Genomic DNA, 18,535 nt, shown 5'->3' on the forward strand with positions numbered 1-18,535 from the left:
CAACTACAACACCAACCCCTACAACAACTACAACACCAACCCCTACAACAACTACAACACCAACCACTACAACAACTACAACACCAACTCCAACAACAACTACAACACCAACCCCAACAACAACTACAACACCAACCCCTCCAACAACTACAACACCAACCCCGACAACAACTACAACACCAACCCCGACAACAACTACAACACCAACTCCGACAACAACTACAACACCAACCCCGACAACAACTACAACACCAACACCGATTACAACTACAACACCAACCCCGACAACAACTACAACACCAACCACTACAACAACTACAACACCACCCCCTTCAACAACTACAACACCAACTCCAACAACAACTACAACTCCAACTCCAACAACAGCTACAACTGCAGCAACAACAACCGCTGCCATCACAACAAAGGAAGTTATTTTCAGGTCTCTTCTGGACACATTCACAACCGACTTGTTGAATCGATCATCTGCTGCTTTTAAAGGAAGAGCTGCTAACATAACGACTGAGGTAAGTGTCTTCTCAAAAGAAACCTTCGGGTTCACATTATTGTGTTTTCTATTTTAGTATTTTTTGTTAATCAAGGAGCCATAAATAATATCAAGTAAATGTGCATCGAGCATAAAAGAAGTTTATTTTAAAAAAAATACCATGTGTTTTCTGTTTCTGCAGCTTGAACCTCGGTACAAAATCAAATTCCCCTCCTTCTCTTCCTTGGAAGTGGTGGAATTCAGGTAATTTGTTCACATATTGTTACGTTTTCAGGATTGCAGTCTAAATCTGACATTTCATTCAACATTTATTTGTTTCTCCTCTTGCAGAAATGGATCAATCTACAATAATTTGACACTCACCTTCAGCGGCACAGCTGCTCTTGACAACACTGCGATTGCAAACGTTTTGCTAAATGCATCTTCATCAGTCAGCGGCTTCGACATTGAAGGCAGCTCCATCACCGTGGATGGCATAGGTACAACTACAACACCAACCCCTACAACAACTACAACACCAACCCCTACAACAACTACAACACCAACTCCGACAACAACTACAACACCAACGCCAACAACAACTACAACACCGACTCCAACAACAACTACAACCCCAACTCCAACAACGACCCCGACTCCAACAACAACTCCAACTCCAACGCCTACAACAACTACAACACCAACCCCTACAACAAGTACAACACCACCTCCGACAACAACTACAACACCAACCCCTACAACAACTACAACCCCAACTCCAACAACAACACCAACCCCAACAACAACTACAACACCGACCCCTACAACAACTACAACACCAACCCCAACAACAACACCAACCCCAACAACAACTACAACACCGACCCCGACAACAACTACAACACCAACCCCTACAACAACTACAACCACAACTCCAACACCAACTCCAACAACAACTACAACACCAACTCCAACAACAACACCAACGCCAACCACAACTACAACACCAACCCCTACAACAACTACAACACCAACCCCGACAACAACTACAACACCAACTCCAATAACAACTACAACACCAACCCCAACAACAACTACAACTCCAACGCCTACAACAACTACAACACCAACCCCTACAACAACTACAACACCACCTCCGACAACAACTACAACACCAACCCCTACAACAACTACAACCCCAACTCCAACAACGACCCAGACTCCAACACCAACAACAACACCAACAACAACAACAACTACAACACCAAACCCTACAACAACAACAACAACGACCCCTACGACAACTACTACACCGACCCCAACAACAACTACAACACCAACTCCAACAACAACACCCACCCCAACAACAGCTACAACACCAACCCCTACAACAACTACAACACCGAACCCGACAACAACTACAACACCAACCCCGACAACAACTACAACCCCAACTCCAACAACAACTACAACACCAACCCCTCCAAGAACTACAACACCAACGCCAACCACAACTACAACACCAACCCCTACAACAACTACAACACCAACTCCGACAACAACTACAACACCGACCCCAACAACAACTACAACACCAACACCAACAACAACTACAACACCGACCCCAACAACAACTACAACACCAACCCCTACAACAACTACAACACCAACCCCTACAACAACTACAACACCGACCCCCACAACAACTACAACACCGACCCCGACAACAACTACAACACCAACTCCGACAACAACTACAACACCGACCCCAACAACAACTACAACCCCAACCCCTACAACAACTACAACACCAAACCCTACAACAACTACAACACCAACCCCGACAACAACTACAACACCAACTCCAACAACAACTACAACACCAACTCCAACAACAACTACAACACCAACTCCGACAACAACTACAACCCCAACAACGACCCCGACTCCAACAACAACTACAACACCAACCCCTACAACAACTACAACCCCGACCCCGACAACAACTACAACACCAACTCCAACAACAACTACAACACCAACCCCAACAACAACTACAACACCAACTCCAACAACAACTACAACACCAACGCCAACCACAACTACAACACCAACCCCTACAAAAACTACAACACCAACTCTGACAACAACTACAACACCAACAACAACTACAACACCAACCCCAACAACAACTACAACGACAACCCCAACCACAACTACAACACCAACCCCTACAACAACTACAACACCAACCCCTACAACAACTACAACAACAACTACAACAACAACTACAACACCAACCCCGACAATAACTACAACACCAACCCCTACAACAACTACAACACCGAACCCGACAACAACTACAACAGCAACCCCTACAACAACTACAACACCAACCCCTCCAACAACTACAACACCAACGCCAACCACAACTACAACACCAACCCCTACAACAACTACAACACCAACCCCTACAACAACTACAACACCGACCCTGACAACAACTACAACACCAACCCCAACAACAACTACAACACCAACCCCTCCAACAACTACAACACCAACACCAACCACAACTACAACACCAACCCCTATAACAACTACAACACCAACCCCGACAACAACTACAACACCGACCCCAACAACAACTACAACACCAACAACAACTACAACACCAACCCCAACAACAACTACAACACCAACCCCTACAACAACTACAACACCAACCCCTACAACAACTACAACACCAACTCCGACAACAACTACAACCCCAACTCCAACAACGACCCCGACTCCAACAACAACTACAACACCAACCCCTACAACAACTACAACACCGACCCCGACAACAACTACAACACCAACCCCTACAACAACTACAACACCAACCCCTACAACAACTACAACACCGACCCCCACAACAACTACAACACCGACCCCGACAACAACTACAACACCGACTCCGACAACAACTACAACACCGACCCCAACAACAACTACAACCCCAACCCCTACAACAACTACAACACCAAACCCTACAACAACTACAACACCAACCCCGACAACAACTACAACACCAACTCCAACAACAACTACAACACCAACTCCAACAACAACTACAACACCAACTCCGACAACAACTACAACCCCAACAACGACCCCGACTCCAACAACAACTACAACACCAACCCCTACAACAACTACAACCCCGACCCCGACAACAACTACAACACCAACTCCAACAACAACTACAACACCAACCCTGACAACAACTACAACACCAACCCCTACAACAACTACAACACCAACCTCTACAACAACTACAACCCCAACTCCAACAACGACCCCAACTCCAACAACAACTACAACTACAACACCAACCCCTACAACAACTAAAACACCAACCCCGACAACAACTACAACACCAACCCCTACAATAACGACAACACCAACCCCTACAACAACTACAACACCAACCCCTACAACAGCTACAACACCGACCCCGACAACAACTACAACACCAACTCCAACAACAACTACAACACCAACCCCAACAACAACTACAACACCAACCCCTACAACAACTACAACACCAACCCCTACAACAACTACAACACTAACCCCGACAACAACTACAACACCGACCCCGACAACAACTACAACACCGACTCCAACAACAACTACAACACCAACAACAACAACAACTACAACACCAACCCCTACAACAACTACAACACCAACCCCAATAACAACTACAACACCAACTCCAACAACAACTACAACACCAACCCCTACAACAACTACAACACCAACCCCTACAACAACTACAACACCGACCCCGACAACAACTACAACACCAACCCCTACAACAACTACAACTACAACACCAACCCCTACAACAACTACAACACAGACTCCAACAACAACTACAACACCAACCCCAACAACAACTACAACACCAACCCCTACAACATCTACAACACCAACCCCTACAACAACTACAACACTAACCCCGACAACAACTACAACACCGACCCCGACAACAACTACAACACCGACTCCAACAACAACTACAACACCAACCCCAACAACAACTACAACACCAACCCCTACAACAACTACAACACCGACCCCGACAACAACTACAACACCGACTCCAACAACAACTACAACACCAACCCCAACAACAACTACAACACCAACCCCTACAACAACTACAACACCAACCCCTACAACAACTACAACACCAACCCCAACAACAACTACAACACCAACCCCTACAACAACTACAACACCAACCCCGACAACAACTACAACACCGACCCCGACAATAACTACAACACCAAGTCCGACAACGACTACAACCCCAACTCCAACAACGACCCCGACTCCAACAACAACTACAACACCAACGCCTACAACAACAACAACAACACCAACCCTGACAACAACTACAACAACAACTACAACACCAACCCCGACAACAACTACAACCCCAACCCCTACAACAACTACAACACCAACCCCTACAATAACGACAACACCAACCCCTACAACAACTACAACACCAACCCCTACAACAACTACAACCCCAACTCCAACAACGACCGCGACTCCAACAACAACTACAACACCAACCCCTACAACAACTACAACACCAACCCCAACAACAACTACAACACCAACCCCTACAACAAGTACAACACCAACCCCTACAACAACTACAACACCAACCCCAACAACAACTACAACCCCAACTCCAACAACGACCCCAACACCGACAACAACTATAACACCAACCCCAACAACAACTACAACACCAACCCCTACAACAACTACAACACCAACCCCAACAACAACTACAACACCAACCCCTACAACAACTACAACACCAACCCCGACAACAACTACAACACCAACCCTTCCAACAACTACAACCCCAACTCCAACAACGACCCTGACTCCAACAACAACTACAACACAAACCCCTACAACAAATACAACACCGACAACAACTACAACACCAACCCCAACAACAACTACAACACCAACCCTGACAACAACTACAACACCGACTCCGACAACAACTACAACACTGACTCCATCAACAATTACAACACCAACGCCAACAACAACTACAACACCAACCCCTACAACAACTACAACACCAACCCCGACAACAACTACAACACCAACTCCGACAACAACTACAACACTGACCCCGACAATAACTACACCAACTCCAACAACTACAACACCAACCCCGACAACAACTACAACACCAACTCCAACAACAACTACAACACCAACCCCAACAACAACTACAACACCAACCCCTACAACAACTACAACACCGACCCCGACAACAACTACAACACCGACCCCGACAACAACTACAACACCGACCCCGACAACAACTACAACACCAACCCCTACAACAACTACAACACCAACCCCTACAACAACTACAACACCGACCCCGACAACAACTACAACACCAACCCCTACAACAACTACAACTACAACACCAACCCCTACAACAACTACAACACAGACTCCAACAACAACTACAACACCAACCCCAACAACAACTACAACACCAACCCCTACAACATCTACAACACCAACCCCTACAACAACTACAACACCAACCCCGACAACAACTACAACACCGACCCCGACAACAACTACAACACCGACTCCAACAACAACTACAACACCAACCCCAACAACAACTACAACACCAACCCCTACAACAACTACAACACCGACCCCGACAACAACTACAACACCGACTCCAACAACAACTACAACACCAACCCCAACAACAACTACAACACCAACCCCTACAACAACTACAACACCAACCCCTACAACAACTACAACACCAACCCCAACAACAACTACAACACCAACCCCTACAACAACTACAACACCAACCCCGACAACAACTACAACACCGACCCCGACAATAACTACAACACCAAGTCCGACAACGACTACAACCCCAACTCCAACAACGACCCCGACTCCAACAACAACTACAACACCAACGCCTACAACAACAACAACAACACCAACCCCGACAACAACTACAACAACAACTACAACACCAACCCCGACAACAACTACAACCCCAACCCCTACAACAACTACAACACCAACCCCTACAATAACGACAACACCAACCCCTACAACAACTACAACACCAACCCCTACAACAACTACAACCCCTACTCCAACAACGACCGCGACTCCAACAACAACTACAACACCAACCCCTACAACAACTACAACACCAACCCCAACAACAACTACAACACCAACCCCTACAACAAGTACAACACCAACCCCTACAACAACTACAACACCAACCCCTACAACAACTACAACCCCAACTCCAACAACGACCCCAACACCGACAACAACTATAACACCAACCCCAACAACAACTACAACACCAACCCCTACAACAACTACAACACCAACCCCAACAACAACTACAACACCAACCCCTACAACAACTACAACACCAACCCCGACAACAACTACAACACCAACCCTTCCAACAACTACAACCCCAACTCCAACAACGACCCTGACTCCAACAACAACTACAACACAAACCCCTACAACAAATACAACACCGACAACAACTACAACACCAACCCCAACAACAATTACAACACCAACCCTGACAACAACTACAACCCCGACTCCGACAACAACTACAACACTGACTCCATCAACAATTACAACACCAACGCCAACAACAACTACAACACCAACCCCTACAACAACTACAACACCAACTCCGACAACAACTACAACACTGACCCCGACAATAACTACACCAACTCCAACAACTCCAACACCAACCCCGACAACAACTACAACACCAACTCCAACAACAACTACAACACCAACCCCAACAACAACTACAACACCAACCCCTACAACAACTACAACACCGACCCCGACAACAACTACAACACCGACCCCGACAACAACTACAACACCGACCCCGACAACAACTACAACACCAACCCCTACAACAACTACAACACCAACCCCTACAACAACTACAACACCAACCCCTACAACCCCAACTCCAACAACGACCCCGACTCCAACAACAACTACAACACCAACCCCTACAACAACTACAACCCCGACCCTGACAACAAGTACAACACCAACTCCAACAACAACTACAACACCAACCCCAACAACAACTACAACACCAACCCCTACAACAACTACAACACCAACCCCTACAACAACTACAACTACAACACCAACCCCTACAACAACTACAACACAGACTCCAACAACAACTACAACACCAACCCCAACAACAACTACAACACCGACTCCAACAACAACTACAACACCAACCCCAACAACAACTACAACACCAACCCCTACAACAACTACAACACCAACCCCTACAACAACTACAACCCCAACCCCTACAACAACTACAACACCAACCCCTACAACAACTACAACACCAACCCCGACAACAACTACAACACCGACCCCGACAATAACTACAACACCAACTCCGACAACGACTACAACCCCAACTCCAACAATGACCCCGACTCCAACAACAACTACAACACCAACGCCTACAACAACAACAACAACACCAACCCCGACAACAACTACAACACCAACTCCAACAACAACTACAACACCAACCCCGACAACAACTACAACCCCAACCCCTACAACAACTACAACACCAACCCCTACAATAACGACAACACGAACCCCTACAACAACTACAACACCAACCCCTACAACAACTACAACACCGACCCCGACAACAACTACAACACCAACTCCAACAACAACTACAACAACAACTACAACACCAACCCCAACAACAACTACAACACCAACCCCTACAACAACTACAACACCGACCCCGACAACAACTACAACACCGACCCCGACAACAACTACAACACCGACCCCGACAACAACTACAACACCAACCCCTACAACAACTACAACACCAACCCCTACAACAACTACAACACCAACCCCTACAACCCCAACTCCAACAACGACCCCGACTCCAACAACAACTACAACACCAACCCCTACAACAACTACAACCCCGACCCTGACAACAACTACAACACCAACTCCAACAACAACTACAACACCAACCCCAACAACAACTACAACACCAACCCCTACAACAACTACAACACCAACCCCTACAACAACTACAACTACAACACCAACCCCTACAACAACTACAACACAGACTCCAACAACAACTACAACACCAACCCCAACAACAACTACAACACCGACTCCAACAACAACTACAACACCAACCCCAACAACAACTACAACACCAACCCCTACAACAACTACAACACCAACCCCTACAACAACTACAACCCCAACCCCTACAACAACTACAACACCAACCCCTACAACAACTACAACACCAACCCCTACAACAACTACAACACCAACCCCGACAACAACTACAACACCGAACCCGACAATAACTACAACACCAACTCCGACAACGACTACAACCCCAACTCCAACAATGACCCCGACTCCAACAACAACTACAACACCAACGCCTACAACAACAACAACAACACCAACCCCGACAACAACTACAACACCAACTCCAACAACAACTACAACACCAACCCCGACAACAACTACAACCCCAACCCCTACAACAACTACAACACCAACCCCTACAATAACGACAACACGACCCCCTACAACAACTACAACACCAACCCCTACAACAACTACAACCCCAACTCCAACAACGACCGCGACTCCAACAACAACTACAACACCAACCCCTACAACAACTACAACACCGACCCCGACAACAACTACAACACCAACTCCAACAACAACTACAACAACAACTACAACACCAACCCCAACAACAACTACAACACCAACCCCTACAACAAATACAACACCAACCCCTACAACAACTACAACACCAACCCCTACAACAACTACAACCCCAACTCCAACAACGACCCCAACTCCAACAACAACTACAACACAAACCCTGACAACAACTACAACACCGACAACAACTATAACACCAACCCCAACAACAACTACAAAACCAACCCCTACAACAACTACAACACCAACCCCAACAACAACTACAACACCAACCCCTACAACAACTACAACACCAACCCCGACAACAACTACAACACCAACCCTTCCAACAACTACAACCCCAACTCCAACAACGACCCTGACTCCAACAACAACTACAACACCAACCCCTACAATAACTACAACACCAACCCCAACAACAACAACAACTACAACACCAACCCCTACAACAACTACATCACCAACCCCGACAACAACTACAACACCAACCCCTACAACAACTACAACCCCAACCCCTACAACAACTACAACACCAACCCTTCCAACGACTACAACCCCAACTCCAACAACGACCCTGACTCCAACAACAACTACAACACCAACCCCTACAATAACTACAACACCAACCCCAACAACAACAACAACTACAACACCAACCCCTACAACAACTACAACACCAACCCCGACAACAACTACAACACCAACCCCGACAACAACTACAACACCAACCCTTCCAACAACTACAACCCCAACTCCAACAACGACCCTGACTCCAACAACAACTACAACACCAACCCCTACAATAACTACAACACCAACCCCAACAACAACAACAACTACAACACCAACCCCTACAACAACTACAACACCAACCCCGACAACAACTACAACACCAACCCCTACAACAACTACAACCCCAACCCCTACAACAACTACAACACCAACCCTTCCAACAACTATAACCCCAACTCCAACAACGACCCCGACTCCAACAACAACTACAACACCAACCCCTACAACAACTACAACAACAACCCAAACAACAACAACAACAACAGCAGCAACCCCTACAACAACTACAACACCAACCCCTACAACAACTACAACACCAACCCCGACAACAACTACAACACCAACCCCGACAACAACTACAACACCAACCCCTACAACAACGACAACACCAACCCCTACAACAACTACAACACCAACTACTACAACAACCTCAACACCAACCCCTACAACAACTACAACACCAACTCCAACAACAACTACAACTGCAGCAACAACAACTGCAACCCCAGCCCCAACAACAACAACAACTACAACTGCGGCAACAACAACTACAACCCCAGCCACAACAATAACTACAACTGCGGCACCAACAGCTACAACTGCGGCACCAACAGCTACAACTGCGGTACCAACAGCTACAACTGCGGCACCAACAGCTACATCTGCAGCACCAACAGCTACAACTGCGGCACCAACAGCTACAACTGCGGCACCAACAGCTACAACTGCGGCACCAACAGCTACAACTACGGCACCAACAGCTACAACTGCGGTACCAACAGCTACAACTGCAGCAACAACAACTACAACCACAACTACAACTGTGGCTCCTCAACCTACTTACACTGTCTCAGTGGGCTTGACTGATGAGCCATTTACTGACGAGCTCAAAATCCCAGAAAGCAGTCAATACAAAGATCTTGAACAAAAACTCGTAGGGCCGGTGAGTACACTTTCATATTCTACATATTATTTATTAACTGTGTCAGTTTTGCCCATTATTTACATTTTACACTAGAAACCAGTTGTGATGATTTATTTCCACCAGAATATCAATTTATTCTTTCATTTATTTCATGAAAATTGTTTGAAATCTTCCTATCGTCTAAGTGTTGCTTCTTTTTTTGCAGTGCAACACAATATACAAGAACAAATTTGGTAAAAAGTTCGACAAATGCCGTGTGAAAGAGTTCAGGTAAAAACATATTTGTTACTTTACTAATATTGTTTAAGCTCAGGGTTACTGACTCACTGTGTTGATAGTTTCATGTGCAAATTATACGTTTTGATTAATCTACAGTCAGCTAATATTATTATTAATAATTGTCTCATTTGGTTTCCTGACGTAGGAGACGACCAACTAGAGCAGATAAAGTTGATGCAGATTTGGAGATTCTGTTCAATACGGATTCTACAATTTCAGAACTCCCAGAGAATGTTGTTGTTGCTGAAACATTAGTATCAGCTGTAAATAATGCCAACAGCCCCTTCATCGTGATGATAGATTCCAGCACAATCAGTGTAATTGGTAAGTAAAAACAACATCTATCTCACAGCATGACACAACTGACTTTTTCTTATTCCCCCAGCCAAGTTCATCATCTAGTACATACTACTGCACTCATCTGAGCACCAATCTGTCCAATTATCCTCAAATCAGCTGTGGTTGGCTGCAGTGTTGGTGCATTGATATCAAACTACCACAAAAGTTAATCGTCCAGTATGTTCCTGTTATTTCATGGGGCCTTATAAAGATAGTAATATGCACCCACATGCTGCACAGGGCATGTACACTGCCTTTGAGCACTAGCAGAACTGTTTCCTCTGCAGAGAAGCGTTATCTCTTACTACTTATGGAAAAACTGCTTATAACAGTAATCCACCAATGTTCAAGGGTCTTTTAATAGTTGACACTATGATTGATGTATTGCCTGTTATGACAAAAATCAAGAACCATGTTTCTGATGCAGCAAACATTTTTCAAAAAAATGTGTTATAGCAAGTCCAGTTGCAACTCCTACAACTGCAACAACAACAGCTACAACTGCAGCAACAACTACAACTGTAGCAACAACAGCTACAACAGCTACAACTGCAGCAACAACAGCTACAACTGCAGCAACAACAACTACAACTGCAGCAACAACAGCTACAACTGCAGCAACAACAACTACAACTGCAGCACCAACAACTGCTGCCATCACAACAAAGCGAGTGATTTTCAGGTCTGTTCAGCAAACATTCACAACCGACTTGTTGGATCCATCATCTGCTGCTTTTAAAGGAAGAGCTTCTCTCATAAAGAATCAGGTAAGCCTCTTCTCAAAATAAAACCTGTGGCTTTACATTATTGTGTTTTCTATTTTATTATTTTTTATCAAGTAGCCAAAATAATATCAAGTGAAAGTACATTGAGCATAAAAGAAGTTAATTTTTTAAAATACCATGTGTTTTCTGTTTCTGCAGCTTGAACCCCGGTACAAAAAGGAATTCCCCTCTTCCTTCCGTTCCTTGGAAGTGGTGCAATTCAGGTAATTTGTTAACATATTGTTACATTTTCAGGATTGCAGCCTAAATCTGATATTTCATTCAACATTTATTTGTTTCTCCTCCTGCAGAAATGGATCAATCTACAATACTTTGGATCTCGTCTTCAGCGGTGCTGATCCTAACAACACTGCGATTGCAGACGTTTTGCTAAATGCAGCTTCATCAGTCAACGGCTTTGACATTGAAGGCAGCTCTATCACCGTGGATGGCATAGGTAAGAGATACTGAGTTCTGCTTGTTTGGAAAACTTCACAGGCTGAAAAAGTATTTATCAAACTAATGTTTTGATTTATTTTCTCCTCATTTACAGCTTCAAGTGGAGTCAGTCAACAGATCAGTCTCGTCACTGCATCCTGTCTGGTGCTGTTGTCATGGCTACTGTCAAGCCAGCAATAGCATCTGTGCTGATTTCCTTATGAATTCCCATGAGAACAAGAACGACATCTCTGGAATGAAAAAGGACTTTATCGTCAGCAAAAATCCCAGATTGTTGATTTTTTTTTAATGTGTTGCATTGTTTTGGATGAACTCACCACCAAGTTCAACTTTGCACTGATCCGACACATCAATGACAGTGGATTAGGTTTGTTTGTGGAACTGAACACGTTAGTGTTTGGGGACGTCCAGGATCCTGGACAGAATGACACAGCTGCCTTAAAGCTTCTGTTCCATTGAAACATAACAACACTATCTATGAAACACTGGGGAGTTCAAAAAATATCTGTACTGTTGCACTGCTAAATTCAAAATGTATCTGACTTCACTGAGCACTGTGGCATAGCAATATTCAACTTTGTTCGGTATTAATGTCGTCTTATCTAAACTTTTCTATAATCTCCAAATGCATGTAAAATGAATGTTTAAGTTTGTATTTTAAATTAAATGAAGGAACACATGCAGGTCATAGCGGGCTTCACAATGCGACCTCATTTATTTGATCAAAGGTCATGGTGTATCTGGTATATATATATATATGTGAAAACTGTTTACTGTCGATTTTCTTATTTATATATAGTGGATTTAAGTAATCGCACATTTCTTTATTCTGTGAGATTTCATGTATTTTTCCGGGGTTTCTGTCAGAAATGTCATAATAAACAAGGGACAAAATGTCTGTCCTCTCTTTGGTGATGATTTTCATGATTTACTCATGACATTTTTCAGTCTTGAGAAAAGTGTCGAACCAAACATCGTCATTCCTAGAAGCACATAGTAGTATACAATTCTTATAGTACATTATAAATAAATAGAACAAGAGTTATCCCTGTGTGCTGAACTTGGATGAATAACTTTTATTTTTTATCTTGATTTAATTATATTTATTTATTAGTTGTTATTAGGGCTGTCAAAATGAACGTGTTAACGTGGGATGATTAATTTGTGGAATTAACGCGTTCATTGTTTTTGACGCATTAACGCATGCGCAGAATGAGCCGCTCCATGTACCCATACCCGCCCCCACTCACTCGCTCAGAGCGACACACGCAGTGAGATCAGAACTCGTTCACGTTCCGCAGCTGCTCAGTGACTTTGCAGAAGAACAGTGAAACACAGAGTTTCTCTGATCACAGCTGCTGCACCAACTACCGCTGCACTAATCATCACTTGAACTAATAAACACTCGTCACTAGTTATCAGGACCTGATCAGCACATGAAGTCACTGAGTGTTTGTTTGATTCGCTCCAGAGTTTATGAGGCTGCATTTAAACATCATGAAAATGACTCGTCAACATGTGGTGCTCAGTACGACACGAGACGCTCACAGTCAGGACTCAGTGTTAAAGTGAGTGGAGCGACACGCAGACGTGATCCGACTCCATCGATTCATCACCAAACACGTGACCGCACGTTTGTCACCTAAATCGTCCAAAGAAAAAATGAACTATGAATGTGAACTACTTCATTTTCATCTGCATGAACTGAACTTGGAACTCGTTCTTTTTTAAGTGTGAACTGGCTCAACACTGCTTCTGCAGATGGGCTCAGATTCAGATTTCACATTTAATTGTGTAAAGATTTGGTTGTTTGTATGATTTAAAAAAGAAAAGAAAGAAGTTTCATTCAACCATCCTTTATTTGCTAAAAAAAAATTGAGCAAAGGCTAAGATGACCCAGTTGTTTAGGATAAAAGTTATCTTTGAGTTTGATAAAAATAAAAGTTCTAAATAACATCATCCTATGTTTGCTGAGAGGCATAGCAAAGAGACAGCCACATTTAATTATGGTGTTGTATGTTTTTATTTTATTTTTCAATCTGAATAGCTCTATCATTTGGACTTGTTATCAATAAAAAAACAAATAGTGAATGTCTATGTAACCCTAACCCTATATGTATATTGATTTAAGCATTTATTGAGTTAAATAAAAGTACGAGTAAAGCCGTCTCTTGCCCCGTGATATCAAGAACCTGTACACAAAAGGGTTTAATTATTTCTTGGAGGTGAGATTCACCAGGTGGCACTGTTGCAATACCTAATTTTTCCCGCTTCCCTTCACAGCTACCCTGTGATTAATCTGATAAAAGATTTTAATCGTTTGACAGCCCTAGTTTTTATGTGTTAGCTTTCCCTTTACCCCTCCCCAGCTAAATGTGACAGGGGCTATCTGTTTGGGTCTTTGGCCTCTGACCTTCATGTTAATCTCAACTCCATGCTACAGCTGTGGCAAAATCCACCCAGCAACAGTGAACCTGAGATTGCGAAGAACTGCAACTGCAACACCAGCCAATGGACAAATCACATGCAAAATAAGAATACATCATCAACTGGACATATCCTGCAAATACACTCTTTTTCTTAGCACCAATCAAAACACGGTTACAAAGTGCTTCACAAAATACATGGCAAAAAACAAATGAACATTTGGATTTGACTACCAGGTTACCAGAAATGTGTTTGTCTGACTGAAGACTATTTATAGAAACCTGACTCTTGTCATGTCTGTTTTGCGTCCTCACATTTTTCTAGATGTGACACCATGGCACTCCCTCCGATAAATATGAGGAAATAAATCTGATGCGTCTTTAATTATCTTTGGATGTGTCCATATGAACTTTAAACTTGTAGACTTTAATCGTATTGTATCTCCAAATATCGCATTAATATATTCATTCAGTGGTTGCATATGATCATCTCAAGTCTTCTTGTATTTAATTCACTAAACTACAATTGTTTATTTGCCATAATTTACTGTCACACAAGAGGATGGAATGCACCTGTACTTTTCTCACAGGACAAAAGAAGGGAGTGTACCATCGTACTGCCAAGAAACTGACTTTGAGCAGATTGTTATCATCTTAGGTGTCACAGCATTTCTGATCGATGTATCACCAATCTGTCATGTCATTAGCCTCTTTTCTATTTGAGTATATAAAGGCCCAAATAGAAGTCGACTGTCACAGAAGAAGAGAGGTTTGCAGTCCATCATATGTGAACTGAGCTGAATCTAAGAGGAAAGTGAACATTTTAAGAACCTGTTTGTGTCGGAAAAAGAAGGGAATCGATAACTTTTCATCTTGTACTGAGCTATATTGCGGTAAGTACAAGTTTAGAACTTTTTGTACACTTTCTAAATTCATCATCAGTGTGTGTGTGTGTTGAATGTTTGTGTGTGTCTGTTGAATGGTGATTATTTATTATACTCATTTTGTTTAATGTTTAATTATTGACCCAAAGATGTAACATGTATTTCATTATGAATAAGAAACATTACTACATATTATCTAATACTTAAAATGATAGTAATTGATTGACAATTAAATCATAAACCTTTGTTGTTAAATGAAAACCTGATGTTCACATTTTTTTTCAAATTTTAAGGTCAATTTAAATTTGGATATTATATTTGCATTAATACGTTTGTTAAATGTTTGAAAACAAATTGATACAGTAGTGGTTCTTCTAGAATTTTATGGGGTCCAATTGCTCAAGAACAGCTCAGCCTGGTTAATGCTTAAATTACACTTCGTTCGAGATTGTTGTTGCTTTTCTGTTACATTTCCTGAGTTGAGTTTAAACAGAAAAACTGTTTTTTTTTTATTGTTCAGGGATGTTAAGGTTTTTCCATCAAATAATTAATAGATTCTTACTCACTGAATTGTAAAATAGCTGGAAATCTTCCAAAGGAATATTTTGTAGATAGCAGTTTAAAAATAATAGTCTCTCAATTACACTTAAAAAGTGAAAAGTTGAATTGATCACTTTATTTAAAAACGATATCCTAGACATCTGAAATGCATCTTAGTCCCTAAATTTGGAAACAAATGGCCATAGAAAAAGTTTTGGTTGTGCGTGTGGGCCACCATTTTACACTGCAACCAAAATATGATACAAGTAATTGATGGCATTTCAATGTGCAGCTGAAAGGATCAAAAATAACATTTAAAAAACTAACCAGCATGTCCTAGATATTTATTAAAAATATGCATTTACTCCATAGTACAATTCAAATAAAAAAAAGTAAATTCTCATCAGTGTTTTCGTATTCACTACAATATTTGGACATTGATAAATGTACACAATTTGAATAATTTCTTGATATACCATATATCAAGAAAGTATTTATCAACATGATCAATACTTATTTAATGAGTTAGACATCTCAGAAACCTGTGTAACAGATAAATGAAACAACTGTCATTAAAGGGTTAAGGAAAACAATGGATTATATTTGTGAAAATTTACCTTCTAAACATATGTGTTAATGTTATGCTATTTATTTCTTCAAAACCTTTCTTCTATTTAAAACATAGTTCCAAAGAAAAACGTTAACAAAAACTAAACGATGTATATATAATGAAATAAAAAAAAGTTTAATTCAGAATATTGCAAAAATAGTCAAGATGTTTTTGATGGTGTATAAACTCATTCAACAGTTTCATCCGAGACAAGGTAATACATCTCTGAGGGTCAACTAATCCAACTGTGGAACAACATCTCTTCACATTCTGCATCTCTCTGGTTTGATTTTGCAGATTGCATTGACAGGATGGGGACCAGAAAGATCATATCAGTTTTCTTGATCCTAACAGGTAAGATAAATAAGGTTGAACTGATTGACTTCAGATTGTCTTGAAATAAATAAGAATAAAGTCTGTAATGATCAATACTATGTGACTTTAGTAAGAGAACTTGGTAGAAACTTTATCTAATATCTTACACAATAAAATATTAAATTACATTAACATATACAGATTATAAGGTGATTAATTGCAACAAACTTTTTAGTTGAACACTTATAACACAGTCGTTTACCACAGTTTATTTTGTAAGTTAATTTATTTGTTCACCACTTAAGCACAAATCTTGTATTTTAGTTATTTACGGATCAGTCCAAACTCAAACAACTGCGGCAACAACAGCTACAACTGCGGCAACGACAGCTTCAACTGCGGCAACGACAGCTACAACTGCGGCACCGACAGCTACAACTGCGGCAACAACTGCGGCAACGACAGCTACAACTGCGGCACCGACAGCTACAACTGCGGCAACGACAGCTACATCTGCGGCAACAACAGCTACAACTGCGGCAACGACAGCTACAACTGCTGCACCGACAGCTACAACTGCGGCAACAACTGCTGCAACAACAGCTACAACTGCGGCAACAACAGCTACAACTGTGACAACAGCTACAACTGCTGCACCAACAGCTACAACTGCGGCAACGACAGCTTCAACTGCGGCAACGACAGCTACAACTGCGGCACCGACAGCTACAACTGCGGCAACGACAGCTACAACTGCGGCACAGACAGCTACAACTGCGGCAACAACTGCGGCAACAAC

The 18,535-nt window shown here is 42.6% G+C and overlaps 1 long non-coding RNA gene across 2 annotated transcripts; it reads left to right on the plus strand.

Moving 5' to 3' along the window:
- The first annotated feature begins 370 nt into the window (after window positions 1-370).
- LOC117752004 lies at window positions 371-13,407 on the plus strand. 2 transcript variants are annotated; one of them, XR_004611958.1, is made up of 4 exons: window positions 371-527; window positions 690-751; window positions 839-987; window positions 13,056-13,407. It is a non-coding gene; the product is annotated as an uncharacterized LOC117752004 (long non-coding RNA). The 2 variants fall into 2 exon arrangements; XR_004611959.1 differs by lacking the exons at window positions 371-527; window positions 690-751; window positions 839-987 and adding exons at window positions 12,254-12,505; window positions 12,662-12,726; window positions 12,814-12,959.
- The last annotated feature ends 5,128 nt before the right edge of the window (window positions 13,408-18,535 follow it).

The sequence above is a fragment of the Hippoglossus hippoglossus genome, chromosome 18 (assembly GCF_009819705.1).
Source record: "Hippoglossus hippoglossus isolate fHipHip1 chromosome 18, fHipHip1.pri, whole genome shotgun sequence".
NCBI lineage: Eukaryota > Metazoa > Chordata > Actinopteri > Pleuronectiformes > Pleuronectidae > Hippoglossus > Hippoglossus hippoglossus.